Raw genomic sequence first — 17,695 nt, 5'->3', positions numbered from 1 at the left:
TTCTTCCACTGAAGCCTTTGCTCTATCAAACTATCTAATTGCAAGGAATCACTTCTGCTCCATTGCTCTTTCAGAAAATCAACTTCCTGTCCACTTCTATTCTTCCTCCTTCCTTGTCAAACTGTCTTCATAGATGTAAACCATGTGATTCAGCACTGATGGAAATCACTGACATGTAGCCTTGTATAAAATTTTGCCTTTTCCCTTTCATTTGTAGTGAGCTTGAAAAGCATAAACTTGAAATCAAATATCCAACCATTTGTAATTAATACCATTACTAAGATACACAGTATTTCTCAGACTAAAACTCCCTGTAATACTTTGTACCACTGAATATGTAATTACCCATGATACTTATCAGCTGTGTTTGTAGTCAGAGATTGTAATGCCAGAAATCTTGAGTTTGATCATGCCTTCCATTTCAGCAATAACTCAGTAACAAGGTCATCGTGGATGCAATATCAAAAAAGAAAATTAAGAACTTGCTGATGAAATGAGAAAGCTTGCTAGGACATAAGTCAATAGGGGTATGACCCTCAGGCCACATAGGTGGGGAAGTTCAAGAAGTTTTTTCTAGGCATGAATCATGAATTTTTCACTAACTGATTCATCTGTAACACAAGAAATTTTAAAGAGGACACATACAGAACAGTCTGTGTTTTTCATGGAAGGCTCAAAATTGGAGAAGAAAAATAGATGCTCCAGAGGAGAACTCTATTTTTTAAATTAGCATGCTGATCTTGGGCACGATTATGACAATGTTTATCTAACTTTTTGCTTTCTTAGAGCTGAACACAACTCATAACAAAACAGACTGTCTTTAAAGAGTAATTGTTGCGGGCTATACTCCTTAAAATGTTCTAAAAGTAGCAATTCATGTTAATTAGAAAGTTGATCATGTCTCATGAAGTACCACTTGTTCCGTGTTGCTGTTTGAGAAGGGAGCTGATCTGTTTTATGTGCAGGATTATGTGTATAAAGTAACAAGGTAATATGAGGTAGCATTTTCTAAAAAAAAGCAGAAGTCCTAAATATTGGGCTATGCCATAATTACTTCTCTGTAAACTTTGAAAGCTGACTGTGTATATTTAAACAATAGCAGGCAGTAGGAAATCATTGTGATGATGCTTATTTTTATGTTCTTATTTCATTGTTTAGTCAAGCCTGTACAGACAATTTCAATGAAATCCAGATCAAAATTCTACATTTTTTAAAACTCTTTTAAAAATTACTGAATGAAAAGGTTATAGACTAAAATCAGGAGTTCTGCTGGAGGGTTGTGGCCATGTAGATTGCTACAGTATACTGGAAACCTCTCCCCCATCAATAACAAACAGAAGGCATAACCTTCTTCGCAGTAGGTAGATGTAGGAACTCTACTTTTCCCCTGCTTCTCAGTTGAGTCAATCATAGTTCATAATAAACGCACAGGGGAAAGACAACTACTAAGCCCTTCCTGTGGCATAATCTCATCCTACCACGCAAGCTATGGTCTTTTCTCTAGATGGTTACAGAGCAGAGAGAAGCATGCAAAAAGCTTCTGCACCTCCCACATTAGAATGCCATGTTTAGACACAGAAAACAAGGAGAAGGTCATCTCCATCCCCCTTGACTACAGAGTCTATAGCTTTGCTTGCCCAAACAAGGCAGAGCAGAGCTGCCAGTATTGTCCTCTTTACCCATGCACACAGGCAAGGGTTAAGTATATAGGGCCACTGAGGGAGGGGAAGCAAGCAGAGCATTGTTCCCTGGAGCCATTTTTTTGAGCGGTCAGGAAGGCCTGAAACATAGTGGTACAAATCTCCCAGAATACTGCCCAGAATTCAGTCTTTCTAGAGCTTGTGTGGGAGTGCAGATGATTGACCCTGGCTGGACACCAGCTGCCCCCCAAAGCTGCTCTATCACTCCCTTCCTCAGATGGACAGAGGAGAGAAAATATAACAAAAGGCTCGTGGGTCGAGATAAGGGCAGGGAGAGATCACCCAGCAGTTATGGTCATGGGCAAAACAGACTTGACTTGGGGAAATAAGTTTAATTTATTACCAATCTAATCAGAGTAGGATACTGAAAAAATAAAAAAAAAAAATCTTAAAACACCTTCCCCCATCCCTCCTTTCTTCCTGGGTACAACCTTACTCCCCAGTTCTCTACCTCCTTCCCCCTCAGCACATTGGGAGAGGGAATGGGGGTTGTGGTCAGTTAATCACATGTTGTCTCTGACGCTCCTTCCTCCTCTGGGGAAGCTGCTCCAGCGTGCACCCCTCCCACAGGGTGCAGTTGCTCAGGAACAGCCTGCTCCAGTGTGGGTCCCCCATGGGTTTCCCTGCCAGCAAAACTGCTCCAGCATGGGCTCCTCTCTCCTTGAGGCCACAGGTCCTGCCAAGAGCCTGCACCAGCATGGGCTGCCCACAAGGTCGCAGCCTCCTTTGGGCATCCACCTGCTCTGGCATGGGGTCCTCCACAGTCTGCAGGTGGATCTCTGCTCCACCGTGGATCTCCGTGGGCTGCAGGGGACAGCTGCCTCACCATGGGCTGCACCATGGGCTGCAGGGGAATGAATCTCTGCTCCAGTGCCTCATGCACCTCCTCCCCCTCCTTCTCTGGCCTTGCTGTATGCAAGGGTTTTTCTCTCATACATTCTCACTTCCGTCTTATCTGGCTGCAATTGCTTCCACCAATAATTTTTTTCTCCTTCTTAACTATGTTATCCCAGAGGCTCTACCACCACAAGTGATGGGCTCAGCCTTGGCCAGCAGTGAGTCCATCTTGGAGCTAGCTGGCACTGGCTCTGATATAGGAGAAGCTTTTATCAACTTGACTCTGAAGTCACCGACTGTAGCCTCCTGCTACCAGATCCTTGCCACACAAGCCAAATACATTGTGGGAACATTTTGGCTCTTGAAAAGAGCACAGTGTAAATCCCTGTCAGATTTCTGTGTAAGTCACAGTCGTTACCAAGGACAAAAACATAACCCTGCTTATTAGAGTAGATCCTCTTTTAGCCTATGTCAGCATTGCTTGAGTCACTTTGCAGCAGCCTAACTCGTGTATCACCAGGGCATCTGCTGAGTTTTTGTGAATCTAACTCCTCTGCTACAAAAACTGAGCAGAAGACAGCCTTTAATTTCAGTGAAATCAGGAACAGATCAGTCCTTGGGAAGGTTATGCTTCCGACATACTGAATTATAGGTGTTTCTTGGGTGCTGCTTTTACTTGGTCCTGAAAAAATTCCTTGCCAGTTGCTCTAGGATCTTCTGATCTAGCAGCCCTTTCTTTCCTTAAAAAAAGTGACTTCAGTAAGTTTAATTCAAGAAGTGATATCTTAAAGGGAATACCTGATATTATTTCAGACACAAACAGTATGATGCTTATGTACTAAAAATAATCCTAGGCTATGTCATACACATTGTAATATCTGCGTAAGAAATGAAAAAGGAATGTAGCAGTTCAAGCAGTAGCTGGAAGTAATGATAAATGGTTGTAATTCTTGAGCTGCTCCCCACCATTGTAAAAGTAGAAGTGAAACTATTTTGACACTTAGCATACTCTTTTTGTCTCTTACCTAACCTTACACTTTTAGGCTTACTTTTCATAAATTTAACAACTTGCAGAAAAAGAGACATCTTATTTGGAGGACTACTTAGTGGTCATTAAGTTACTTCTTGCCAAATTATCGAATAATTGCCTCAAAGGTTTCTGTAACGTAAAATATATTTGACATACATAATTGGAAGAGACAACATAAAACATATATTGCATCTTTTAAATAAACAATTCAAATATGTTTGGTTTACACAAGACTACATAAACAAGTAACAAAGACTTTGCTGGCAGAATTTTCTCACCAGGTCATTAAAATAATTCTGCTTTCATGCTTCTGCCCTTCCATGGGAATTGGATTTTTCTTTCTTTTTTAGTTTAAAATTACTACCATTATCCTTGCAGATAAAAACGTAACCACAGCATATTGATGTTAGACATGAATGTCACAGTAACAACCTTCTTTTAAATGACTCTTGTAACATTCTGAGCAGTGATTTTTCTATCCTAGCTTACATTTTTTAGAAGTGCCTTCAAGCTTTTCATCTCATAATGAAGTTCAAATAGTAAAACACAATAGAACATAGATCACTGATGATCAAGCATAATATAGGAGAATAAGCACACAGTGGACAGATTTTTAGTGATTGTAAAGTATTTGGTGCTCGTATTTCTTCAATGAAAAGCTTACTTACTGAGAAAACGTTCATTCTTTCCTTGGATGTGTAAGAAAAAATTGTAGATCTGATAGTTTTGCCTTCTGCTGCAATACTACACTTTACAAAAGAGTGAATTATCCATTAGCATTGTTCTACCAAGATTCTCAAAAATGAAAAGCGCTACATCATGAACTCTGGCTTGTACCATATCAAACTCACATTAATTCCAGCAGTGAGGCCCACCTTATGCAGTTTGAGGAGAGTATGGCTGTAGATTCCGCAGTCAGGACTATGCAAGTCCTTCTCTAACCTCTAGAAATATAGGCTCTCCTGAGAGGGGAGAAAATGCCTGTTGCTTCACTGAAAGATTTCCTAAACACCTACATTTTTATAATAACAGAGGGAACTGAATGGGTTCAATATAAAGAAGACCGCAGCATATAACCATAGCTACAGGAGAAAGTCACAGTAAATTTGATGTGATTTCAAAGCAATTTAGTTAGCAGCACACTAATCTGCACAAAACATTTATTTCAGTGAGCGTGATAGCAATATTTACCAAAAAAATTAGTATCTCATGCAGGTCTGTAGATTAGGCTGATTACAATGAATTAACCAGCTTAAAGTTTGATTTTAAGTACAATTTTCTCATGAAGACAAGCCCACTTTCTTGGAACATTGCCCACATTTATCACACTTGGACATTTTGTTCAGAGCAGACATAACATTTTTGATAATATAAAGTATGTAGGATAAAGCTGCAGTAGTTTGTCACGGGTGGGCTGATCCTCGCCCACTCGAGTTAGACAGGTTTTGGAGGACTTGTGAGAACAGCAGAGCTTCTCTCGTGATTAATAGGCACGCAGTGTTGTTCCATCTCCCAGGAAACGGTGCTGTTGGATTGGGGCATGCTGTGATGAAATGGCACTTGTGTCAGCCCTGTCCTTTGTTCCACTGTCTCCTATCAGATGTTTAGGAACCACCACCATTTCTGCTGTTCCCATATGAATATCATCACATTCTTCCTCACTACACTCCTCAGACCTCCAGAATAAGCAGCAGCCCTGATGCCTTTTTATCCAGAAGAATAAGTGTTTGAAATTTATAATTCATCAGTGATAATAGTCTTCAGTTTCTCCTTTAATAAGTTTCTCATCTTCCCTAGTGTCTCTGGTCAGCAGTTAGGGATCTAGCTCAGAGAACAGTAGGGAACAGCATTCAGCAGCTTACCAATACTAGCATTTGGTTGCCTGTCACACACCTCATCCACAGCAAGTCTGTTTTACAGACTGTAGGGAAGAGAAGGACCAGTCTCTTTCCCAGCATAACTTCAGTTAGGTGACCTGGTCACAGGAATGAAGATTTTTGTGATGTCCTTCTCTCCTGGAAGTCAAGGCAGGCATAGAACTGGGTAAATACAAGCAGTAAGAAGTGAATAAACTCTTCTAGGCATTAAAAACAACGAATAGTCTTTATTTGTGTTTACTTTTGATCACCAGACCTGTACAGGGCAGTAATTTAACATGAAGACATTTTAAAACATACAGTAGGAAACCTGAAATTAGAATTCAAGGACAAATTGAACACTACTTCACACATTTAAACTGCTCAGCTCTTGCTTACAGGGTCTCTTTGTGCATGGCTAAGGGGGCATACACTTTGGGGCAATACAGTGCCCCAAAGACAGAGCATAACTGTGCTTCATCTGCCACCCCATCCTCCTCCTGTATTCTTTAATATTGCCGGTAATACACCTGAGTTTTTATCTCAGAAGCCCACAAAAATACATCTTTAATGTAGAAAAATCCTTTTCATGCCTTTTTTTAATGCAAGCATTTTTTTTGTATTTTAGCTTCATGCACAACCTAAGAAAAAATATTTCAACATTTGAGTCTTCATTTTTCAATACAGTAACTGCCATCAGTGTTTACAACACAGTAATTACTGGTAAGAGACAGAAACGGGATTTCTTAATTTAATCACTGGATTAGATCATTAATCACCTCTGTAGCTGATATATTTTACAATACAAAAATAACAATATTCTCCCACGGGTTATGTTATTTCAACCAACTTCAAAAGAAAAAAAAATTTCCAAACACTGTGATAAAAATCTATGTGCACTTTTCCTTTTTCTCTCTTTATGTTTGTGAAATGGAGATCAAAATAATTACACATAGGCATGTATTAAATACTCAAACCCAAAACCACTGGAAAACTAAATGATGGTAAAGAATATACAAATTAGTTTAAGTTAAAATACATTTTTAAAAAACATACCTTGACATTTACCCTCCAATAATTCACATTTAAATTGTGCTATATTAAAACTCAGCTTATTGGTCAAATTTAATTCTTGGTAAGGAAACTCTTCTGGTCTTTTCTGTGCATCAGCATTTTTAGAGAACTGCAACTTAGCTGCAAGATTTGTGGAACCTGATTTCTTCTCCTTTTGGAGGGCATCTTTCGTAACAATATCACAGATCTAAAAGAGGGCAGACATCTCCGTATCCTTTCCATATTTTTTTCTCCCATGAATGAAATGCAGTGCTCCTTCTCAGTATTTCAGGAAAATAATCCCAATGACTATGACTATGGAAACCAGATAATGGGCAGTTTAACAGAGCACCTCATTAGACTTCAGAGTGACTTTTTTTGTTACCTCACATCATTCTTGAGAGATTTTTCTCCCTCCCATGAAATTGCAATAAACATCCCCCATTGTAGCTAATACTCAGGCATGGTAAGAGGGCACTCAACACTGTGCAAAAACCAGCACAGTTCAGTTCTGGAGACAGGTCAATGCTCATGCCTGGAAAGCCCTTCCCAGGGATACTTTCTGCAGGATCATTTAATAGCCTCTCAAATTCTGTATTCATGACATGACTGTATCTCCGCCACACATATAACTCACCTTCTCATGACCACTACTCCCTCCTCACCTTCCCTGGACTATGAGCATTTTGATTTAACAGAGAGTTTCCCTTCCTATCATTCAGGAGTCTACAAGCAGAATACAAGGTATACAACAAACCTACAAGGAGAACATAGTGGTTTTCCCTTTTAATACAGCAAGAATGAACCTTACAGGTATACAAAGCAGACTTGGTCTCCTTCCAGATATCTTATTTTCCCCCCTCATTCAAAACATAAGCTTTAGTGCCTTCCATTAAACAGTGGAGAAGTAAATCTTTGCCCACTGGTAAAAAGGAAGATTATTATTTGACTGTTTCAAGATTCATCAGTTCTCACTCTCTGGTTCCCATGGAAACTATCCCCAGTGAAGTTTGAGAGGGGCTTTGTGTGCAGCAGAAATGGCAATAATTATGGAGAGAATTAGGTTTATGCAAGGGAAAATCTTAAGTAATTTTCAAATTTGGTCCAGACCTTAGGGAGCAAATCATCCACTAGTTTAACTTTTGCCAAATAATGAAGTATTAATGAGTATTTTGCTATGTTGATTTATAGTTCATGAGATTTTTTAGGGAAAAAAGGTACTGGAATAAAGAAGTATATTTTATCTGAACAGAGACCAATGTGATCAGCATAAAATAAAAAGTACACTGTTAGGCTGAAATTAGTCCAACAATGTTTTCTGAGAGAAGTTGTATCTAAATTTATAGATAAAATTCTGTTGTGAGAGGTGTATCTCGCAACTCCCTTGAAACGGTGAGACTATTTCACTGCACCTCTACTATAAATTAATTTGATGGAGGAAAAAGTAAACTGGCCCTGCATCTTCAGCAGAAAAATACAGAGGTAAGAGGTTACAGTAAAAAAAGTGAGAGGAAATAAAGGGCTGACTTAAATACGAAATTTTATAAGATATATGAGTGCTCTATTAAATTCTGGTCCTTGATGAATGAATTCAATGATGACAGTATTTCCTAAAAAACCCTATGCTTATTATTGAATCTAGTTATGTTCTGTAGAAAAAAATTATATAGATTTAAAACAAGATGGATATTAGAAAGAAGTAGTTCTAATGATGAGCAATATTACAGAGACATAACTATCAGGTAAAGTATTACAGAAATTATGATTAGTAACTATTTTATATCTCTCTTTTTTAAGATTTGGAAATAGAATAGGCAAAGAGACAGCAAAAGGAGCAGGGACACTAACATGGGGCCCTACTCAGTTAAGACTGCATACAACAGGGAATTTAAACATGGATATAATTGTATAGCAATTCCAAAACCATGAACCAGGCATCTACAAGTGCCTACTCCAAGGGGCACCGCCCACTTAAATCTGGAAGTTTTCTAAAAATTTTGCTTCTTAACAAGCCAAAAATGAAACATCTTGGCAGCTGTGTCACTTGCCTATTCTAAATGAAGACCCAAAACCCCCAGGTGACACTGGCCCCTAAGGAGCCAATACCTGTACTCAAAACACACCCAGCCTACAGCTGGAGCTCACAGTACTTCACAAAATGAACAGGTAAACATTTTCTTGTAAAACACAGCCAGAGAGGACAAAATTGTTGCAAGTGTTTATTTTCCTACAGTTTCCTGCTGGTTAGAGCACTCACTGGAAAAAAACCTGAGACACCTGGGTTAAAGGCCTCTTCAGCACGAGGAGGTTCCTCTCTCTTCTTTCTCCTGCCTTAAAAATGTGCTTAAATGGAGGGTAGGCAATGCAGAGAGGGAGGGGGGCACAAGACATGATAGAGCACATGTTTACCACTGAGCAGTTCAGGCTGTCACCTGAATAACAAAAATACAGGTTGGACCCCTTGGACTTGTTTTGGAGTTGTGTTTAAAATGCACCAAATCTGGAAGATGGGACTCTGCTCCCCTCCCTGCCAGGAGAGCCAAGTCACGAGTCATCCTCCTCCATGCCCCAGCACTCCCAGCTTACTCACACAGCCTTGCAGCACAGCTCCCTCCCTAGCTCCAGCCTCCCGGGCAGCCTGCTAACTTGGGCACTCCCCCAGGACCTGGGAAATGCAACTTCAACATGCCCAAGTGAGCAGTAAGCCCTCTCAGTCAATGCTTGTGCTACTGATTTGTGTATAAGAGATGTGCGGAAGAGGGAAACCACCATGGGTTTGGTGGGGGTTTGTGTGTTGATTTCTTTTTTTTAATAAAAGACACAGAAGGATAAGAACATGTACCAAAGCTCAAAGCTTGCATGCACTGGCAGGAGAGACAGTGTGCCAAAGGAAGGAGGTGTCTCTGGCCCATAGAGAGCTAAATGTCAAAGCTGCAGAAGGAGGCAGAGGTCCCAAAACATCCCTGTTATTGCTAATTGGCTCAAAGCAGCTTCCTACTGAGAAAGCCAATGCTTTCTGATCACTCTTCCCCATATGCAACATTCATCACCCCAACTGTTTAACAGAGGTAATTAGGGTGCCAAACACCTGGAAGTTATGCACAGGAGCCTGGTGTTTCTTCCCTCTGAAGGCTAGATAAAATTCTAGCCTCTACGAATCACTGTTTTCCCTTTGTTAAAAATACATTAAATATAAGCTTTGTATTCCACTGGGTTGTCAAGGATAAATGAACATTGAGATGCTCAGGCATCCAGCAATGAGAGCTGTAGCACAGGATAAACCTCACAGAGATAAGATCCCTGTCTGAAATCTTACCTATGCAAGCAATAAACATAACTGAGAAGAGTAATATGAATGTGATACAAAACTATTAGAATATTGAGTTGGCTAAAATAGAATGACCAACCAACATTGTGGGAGGAACATACCCCTACAGGCAATGCTAAAATCACAAGCTTTCTGCATAAAAGCAGCAAAACTACCTTCAAAATTCTCTCCCAGTTCTGCTATGTACATGAAGGAAAAACAGTAGTAGCCCAGGCCAATAATTACCCCTTCCCATCAGCAAAGTATAAGTAAGGAAGGGAAAATCATAAGGAACTGGCACAACCAAAACAAAATAGAATTTTTTATCCTTGGACTGGGGAAAGATGAACGACTACAGAAGTGAAAAGCTTTGCATAAAATGGAGTGGGGCTCAGATTTTGACCCTGCTGCTAGGGCTGCCTGAAGAAAGACAGTTCTGCTTCACAAAAGCTGAAATTTCAAATCTGGCTTTAAGCCAAACCAAGCTAGATTTTTCCAAGCTGATAGTTTCCAAACATGACTTTTGGAAAATAAGCAAGATGCTTGATTTTCCATCCAGCAATTATTCTGTAATGCAAAAACAGCATTTGTCATAAAACCACAGGATTTAAGCTTTAGCATCAGAATTTTTTGGTTTTGTCAATGCAACTTCAGTTGTAACTACATGATTTAATAAAAATTTCTAAAATAACTGCATTTTTTGATTAATTTCTCTGTGAAGTTTCTGTCATTAACTATTCATGAGTAAGACTCATGATGAACACAAAACCACAAAAAAGGCAGGAACTGGACACAAAAATCAAGTCAGAAAATAAGTACTAACCAAGAGAAAAGATGAATCTTTTAAGGCATGAGAATGAATGCAGGATGAAGGCTATGTACCTTATCTTGTCTCAAGAGCGAATCTATCCAGAGTTATGCAGAGTTTCACAATGATAGTGATTGCCATTAAAAGTACTCTGATATGGGCAAGACTAGTGGACTGTGTGAATAAAGCCTTAATAATTCATTAAGACAAGAGCAAGTATACTAAAATTCATCAAATTAAATAGTTCCTTTCTCATTTTTGCCAAACTGTTTCTGCTTTATCACTGTGCCACAGGAGCTTCAGCACAGATTGATAGCAGAGCCTCACTCCTGTATATAATCGAAGTCACAGTCTGACACACAGATAGTAGATCTAAGGTGTCCTAACTTCCCCTTCCTTCAGGCACAGAAATTCATTTGACAAGTTGCCATTTCTCAACTGAAGGACATACATTCTGTCGTATATGTAGAAATATATGAAAATAGAATAGATGGATAAAAATAAGCTCAATCTGGGAGAACCCAGAATTTTCAAACATTCACCACTGTGAACTGTTAGGAGCTGCAGAGCTGTTTTGCAGAGGCCTGAGTTTGGAAGCCTAAGGTTGCCATCTTTTGGAATTGCGTGTGAATTGTGTAGCTCCCACACAGTGCCATTTCATGAGGTCAGGAAAAAGCAGTAGCTTAGTGAACAAAATTTTGGATCAGACAAATTGTCTGTACTGCTAAAAAGTCTTTACCTCAAAGTGTTTTAATCTCTAGTAGCATCCAACTTCAGAAGAAATTTCCATGCCTGTCATCAGTCCTCACATCACCTAGGTAAGTTTAATAATACTTCTACACAGGTAACTGTGAAGGACCCCAAATCAACCTCCATCTTCTGTGGAAATGACACAGAATCTACATTTGAAAGGAACATATGGAAAGGCTTTCTATTTTAACCTCCACCCAGTTCCCCTGCCTTGTCCCCATGCTCCTTCAAAGTGTCTTCCTCCTCATCCTGGATGAGAGCTGGCCCAGGGCCTACACCGGAGCTTTTCCATCTCCCTTCTTGTATGGAGTTACTTACTCCTTCCCTTCCATGTCCTACTCTGCACTCCAGCCTCCCCATATCATGCAAGTTGTGTTGTTCTCCCCGAAGATGCCATCTTTGCTCTCCTTCATCCAGTGTGCAGCAAATTGGACAAGAGGCAGCCAGTATTCCTCTTCTGGCCAATATGCCTCCTTTCCAGCTCAGGATCCAGAAAATGTAAGCAGATTAAGCTGTTTTCCAGAATAATGAGGTTCAGTTTTTTCCTCAACGTCAACACAAGTTGCTCCTGAGCCTAATGAGATTTTCACTTAAAGATACTATACAAAAGTCATATGCACCACTCTAGTGATGGAAATAGTATCTGTATAAAGCAAATTTTTTTACCAACACCTCATGGTGGATATGCCTGGTACAGTTGGTGACTGAGAAAACTGGATCATGAATGACATGGGGACCATACCATCCAAAGCTCACTATATTCTTACTTTAATTCAATTCTCTGGCTTCTGTCAAGCCAAACTTGACAGAAGTTTGGTGTTGGCAAAGATGGCCAGCATCCTTCTGGGCTATATTAAGAAAAATGTTGCCAGCAGGTTGACAGGTTCCCCTCCCTCCACTCAGCAGTGGTAAAACACTCCTGGAGTACTGAGTCAAGGTCTGGCCCCCACAGTGTGACACAAACATTGAACTGAAACAAGTCCAGTGAAATGCCATGAAGGTGACCAAGTGACTGAAACACCTGTCACACGATAAAAGGCTGGGAGAACAGGGGTTGTTATTGGAGAACAGATTGGAGAACAGAAAGCTCAGGGGGATCTTGTCAGTGTGTATAAATACTGGATGGGAGTGTGTAAAGAAGATGGAGCCAGGCTCTTTTCAGTAGTTGCCAGTAACAGGATAAAAGCAATGGACACAAATTGAAATATAAGAAATTCCACTTACATGTAAGAAAATACTTTATGACAGTGAGGACGGCCAAACACTGGAACCCTGGTCTAAACTAGGGTCTAAACTTCCCATCAGTTCACAATGACCATATATTTGCTTCCCATAAATATGTCTCCATGACTCTTTTCCTCAAAGGCACTCCTCTGAAACATCCCACAGTTACAATCCTATCAACCTCCACATCACAGAGTAAAACTCTTGTTACAAAGTCTGCAAAACTCTCAATTATTGGGTTGTTGATGGGTTGTGATTACTACTGACCCTGGCACTCTCACTGCCCCTTTTACTCCTTCTGTTTTCCTGTGTTCTTCCGTCATGTTGTTTTATACTTAGTGTGTAAACTCTGGGAATTAGGACTGGCTTTTTATTCTGTGATTATACAGCCTCAAACACCTTATGCATACCTAGAGTTCCTAGATACTATTGTAAAAGCAAGCAGTAGAAAAATAGATCTGTTGATGTAAGCTTAATAGAGTACATTATCTATCACTTTCATTTTTAGACACCTGTTCGAGTAGGTTTTCATTGTGGAAGACATTAATTTCACTTAAGTTTAGCCATTTAACTGTCAGAGACCTCATGGAAAGACAGATAAGCACCATCAGAAAAGCATTCATCTCACCTCAGGAGACTTGTCTCAGCCTGGTATGATCCTCCCTCTCTCTTCATTTATTAGAAAGTGAGCGTAGAGACATAAAATTCAGCCAGCTGAATTTTGCAAAAAGGCATCCTTTTGACTAGACATAAATCTACACTCTCATCAGTAAAAATCTAGCTTCGATAATTTTTACTTAGATGGCATGAACAAAATCTCATCTTTTATTTTTCCCCCAAAATGTAAGAGAGTAATACAAGATGTCTATTAACACATCATTCATATGATTTAGTTACAGTATTATGCCTTACTAGTTGCTATCTTTCTTCTCAGAAGCTGAGAGGAGATTCCAGTGTGCATCTACTTCTTTGTGCACTGACACTGCTTTCTAGAAAACAACTGTTTTTCTCATCACAGTCTGTAAAGCTTCTATGAAATACAAAAAGGCATTTAACTGAGCTGTTCCAGTTTCAGTTAAACTTGCTTAAGATCTGGCTTAGGCATTTCTAAAATATCCTTCAATGCTTTGCAACTTAGATAAAATTGAAGTAGCACCAATGACCTAAAATTGTGGTGAGGACCCTGAAAGTAGTGCTAGCCTAACTGCAACAGTTCTGGTAATAAAGTGGTCCTGTAAATGGCATTCGATATTCTGACACTTCTGTTTGGGTGAGGAAGAGACTTGTTAGAAGTAACAATGGATGACTGTTGGGATACAGAAAATGCTGAACTCCAGCAGTCTGTGATTAACAACTTATACAGCCAAGCAATTAACTCCTGCCTTTGCAATATAACTTAAGTTACAAAATGCCAGTGAGAAAAATTAGTTTAATTCCCCAACAAGCTGACCCAGGCTGTACAGTCTCCTACACAACCTGAAGCTAATTTTGAGTAAAAGAGATTGAGAGAGAGAACTTTTTTTTTCTTTGTTGTGAAATTCAGTCATGCAGAGAAAGAACAAGCGTTTACTATTCTTTCAGAAAAAAGAAGTATCTGTGATGATTGCCAAGAAGAACTTGCTCATTTAATGATGTGCAAAATCTTGGTCATGGGCTGGAAATATTTTAAGTTGCATTTGAATTTCAGAAGGAACAGTGCAAAAACTACTTTGTGCACACATAGCGGTCATCTCCAGGGCTACTCAAAGGAGACAGAATTAATTTTGGACCTTGCTATGCTTTATAAGTTTATAATAATGCAACTACAGGACTGACAAGCATGAGATATTACTTCTGGAAGGGTGCAGAAGGGGAAAAAAGGCAGGCAGGACTTAGTTTTGGTTTCAGCAGCTTTAACTCATATCTAAGCATGATTTTACTCACTAAATAGTCTCAGTAATCTTTACATTTAAGTAGTTACAAGACAGTCTAATTCCTCACAAAAAATGTAGAAGGGAGAAAAAACCACATCAAACAGGCTTTTGAAGCTAGATATCAATTCAAGATTTAATGGCATCTTAAAATCAAAGGAGAACTTTGCTGGCAGCACACTTCTCAAGATTATTCTACAGAATCTAATCTTGAATATAATTTATGTTGTTTTCCTTGATATGAAGTCATAAAGCCAAAGCTTTGCTAAAATATTTAAGACGGAGTTCAAGTTACAGACATTAAAAAGGAGGTTGTGTTATAAAACCTTTCATCTCCGGCAAAAATTGTAGAATCATAGAATTGTTTAGGTTTGAAAAGACCTTTAACTTCATCAAGTCTAACCCTTAATCCAGCACTACCACTTCCAGCACTAAACTATGTCCTCGAGCATCACATCTACACATCTTTTAAATACCCCCAGGGATAGTGACTCAGCCACTTTCCCTGGCAGCCTGTTCCAATGCTTGGCAACTGTTTCAGCGAAGAAATTTTTCCCAATATCCCATCTAAATCTCCCCTAGTACAACCTGAGGCCATCTCCTCTTGTCCTATCCCTTGTTACTTGGGATAAGAGCCTCATCTGGCTACAAGCTCCTTCCAGGTGGTTGTAGAGAGCAGTAAGTTTTCCCCTGGGCCTTCTCTTCTCCAGGCTAAACATCACCAGCTCCCTCAGCTGCTCCTCGTAGGACTTGTGCTCTGTATAACACTAAATATTCTCATGAATAATGGCTAGTTGAACTCATAGTAGGCAGTTGAAGTAAAACTAAACATAACTTCCTTGTTTTCATTTCTTTAATAATTACAGGAGTCTGTGAATCAGCAAGATCTTATGGAGAGACACTCTGCTGTGTTCCATGAATGTTCCTGTCCCAATATTTAAAGCTCAGCTATACTGTGACAGTCGCATGAGTGACATTTGAAGTCAGTCAAATAGTAATTTGATCATGTGAGCTCTTATTGCAAGCCAGGGCCTGTCTTGTCACCCTTAAGTATATCTGCTGTACTTCTGGCATACACAAAAAGATTTGGTCTATACAAGCCAAGCCAACTTTTGTTACCTGATTGTCAAAGATTGTTCGTACTTATTTCAAAAGCATAAACAGGAAAGGTGGAGAAATGTCAATTAAAAGCCATAATGTACTGTCACACCTACTTAAATATCAGAATCTTCACTCTATAAATTTAAATGGGAATATTCAGCTCTGTTCAACTAGTCTTAATATCTAAATGTGTTTATAATCTCACAGCAGTTGCCCCATTCAAAAGCGCTTTTCTGTGCTTTCACAGCTCCAACATCCTCCTGTTTGTCAGAATAACACATCTATCATTTTGTAGTCATTCTTCTCTCCCACCTCTCTGAGTATTTTGCCAAGCCCTGTTGATTCCCCCTTTATAATTGTCCTTGAAAAACAAGCAAGCCCTTTCTCTCACTTCCTGTGGGTGAAACCTTTGTGTGAGTTCTGACTGCCTTTCTTCTGAAGTTCCTGAACTACTGCTACCTCCTCTGTTGCCTTTTCTAATTCCTACTTGGTACTTCCACAACTGCTACAAATCCTTTCACAAAAGCATCCCCTCTTACAAACCATGAATTACCTTTCTAGTTTCCTCCATCCTAGCAAGCAAGTATTTCCAGTTTTGCTTATCCTATTCTTTCTGATTTTTCATATTTTTCTGTCAATCTTATATTCGATTGTATTGGCACTTCCAAACTGACTCCATTCTGGCATTGATAATGCAAAGTCATATCCTACCCCCTGCAACCAACTTCCACTGTCTCCTTCCAGAACATATCAGTACCATACAAATCATTATTCTACATACATCCTTAGGGGATTTTTTTTTTTCCCAAGGAAAGTTGAGTTTGAGTATTCCTGAATCAAACAAGAACTTTTGCACACAGCTTCCTACACTGGCCGTGCGACAGGCTCACATTAGAACTTCATGGGGAATTAAATACTGTAATTTCCAGCTTAATGCAGCTGATCTGCTACATAAAGATCCTCCTACGCAGTAAGTTCTCTCATGCAGAGATTCTGTCTTTGTTCTGACATTTTGCTGAGAACACATGTGTTTAGTTCGTATAATATAGGACATTTATTCCTTGTAAAAGCAAAATAACTCCCTGCCTTTCCCTTCCTGCCAAAAATACAAACTACCCTCCCTCTCCCTGCCTCAAATAAAAGCCAATCAACAAACGTCTAATTAAACCAAAGGACTTGTATCGTTAGCTTGTCTGGTGGCAACAATTTTACAACTTAAGGGATGGCACATGCTGAAAATGGAATGTTACTTTTACAGGGAAAATACCCAAATTTGTTCTTCAGTTTGGAGTGGTTTAACCTTTATGAAATTGTGTATTCACTAAAAAATATGAATTTATCTTGTATTTTAACTAAGCTTGCAGTTTCAAATTCAGCTACTTGTGCCTTACTGAAAAAAACCCCAACAAAAAAACCAAACAAACCACAAAAAATCTGTATATTACACTGCCCTAAAATGCCCATGTTTGGGAAGGCTGGCAAGTATGCAACAACTTTAGAAAAGAAGGATGGCAGGAGTGTTCCCCTGTCCTATGGCAAAAATATACCTTCAGTGTACAAAGTCACTTGTTTGTACCTTGACTGAAGTGCAAAATACTTCAGTTCTATTCTCTGTCTGGATGCTGCCATTTGTAGTGCAACTTCCTACAAGACAAATGACTGAATACCTCTCTGCTCTACCTTCATATACTCTGTGGGATCGCTTCTCTGTGGTTTTTAACACGTGGTTGCTACAATAGGTAGCAAAATCCTGGGCTTTGCAGAACTGACTGATATGCTTCAGAGTATCTACTCTCTTTACACTTACTTTTAGGATTCCATTTACTAACTTCTAAAACACAACTGAAGGAAACAATTTTGCAATCCCTGCTTTCCTTGAGTTCCAGAATATTCCACTGGTTGCGTACAGCTCATTATTTCATTGACAAAGTTATTACAAGTCTACTGGTTAAAACCTTGTCTTAGGTTACAATGTAAGATGTAACCAAAAGTATGTATTCTATCACCATCTGTTGAAACCAGGTGGGGCAGTGTTCTTTGTCTCTTCCATGACACATCCCTGATAACTCCCTCCAGAGAGATATCTTTGTTAATGAGCCATCCAGCCTCACTGCATAAC

The sequence above is a fragment of the Corvus brachyrhynchos genome, unplaced genomic scaffold, assembly GCF_000691975.1.
Source record: "Corvus brachyrhynchos isolate BGI_N302 unplaced genomic scaffold, ASM69197v1 scaffold142, whole genome shotgun sequence".
NCBI lineage: Eukaryota > Metazoa > Chordata > Aves > Passeriformes > Corvidae > Corvus > Corvus brachyrhynchos.
The sequence above is the reverse complement of the archived record's forward strand: the minus strand, read 5'-3'. Positions refer to the sequence as shown.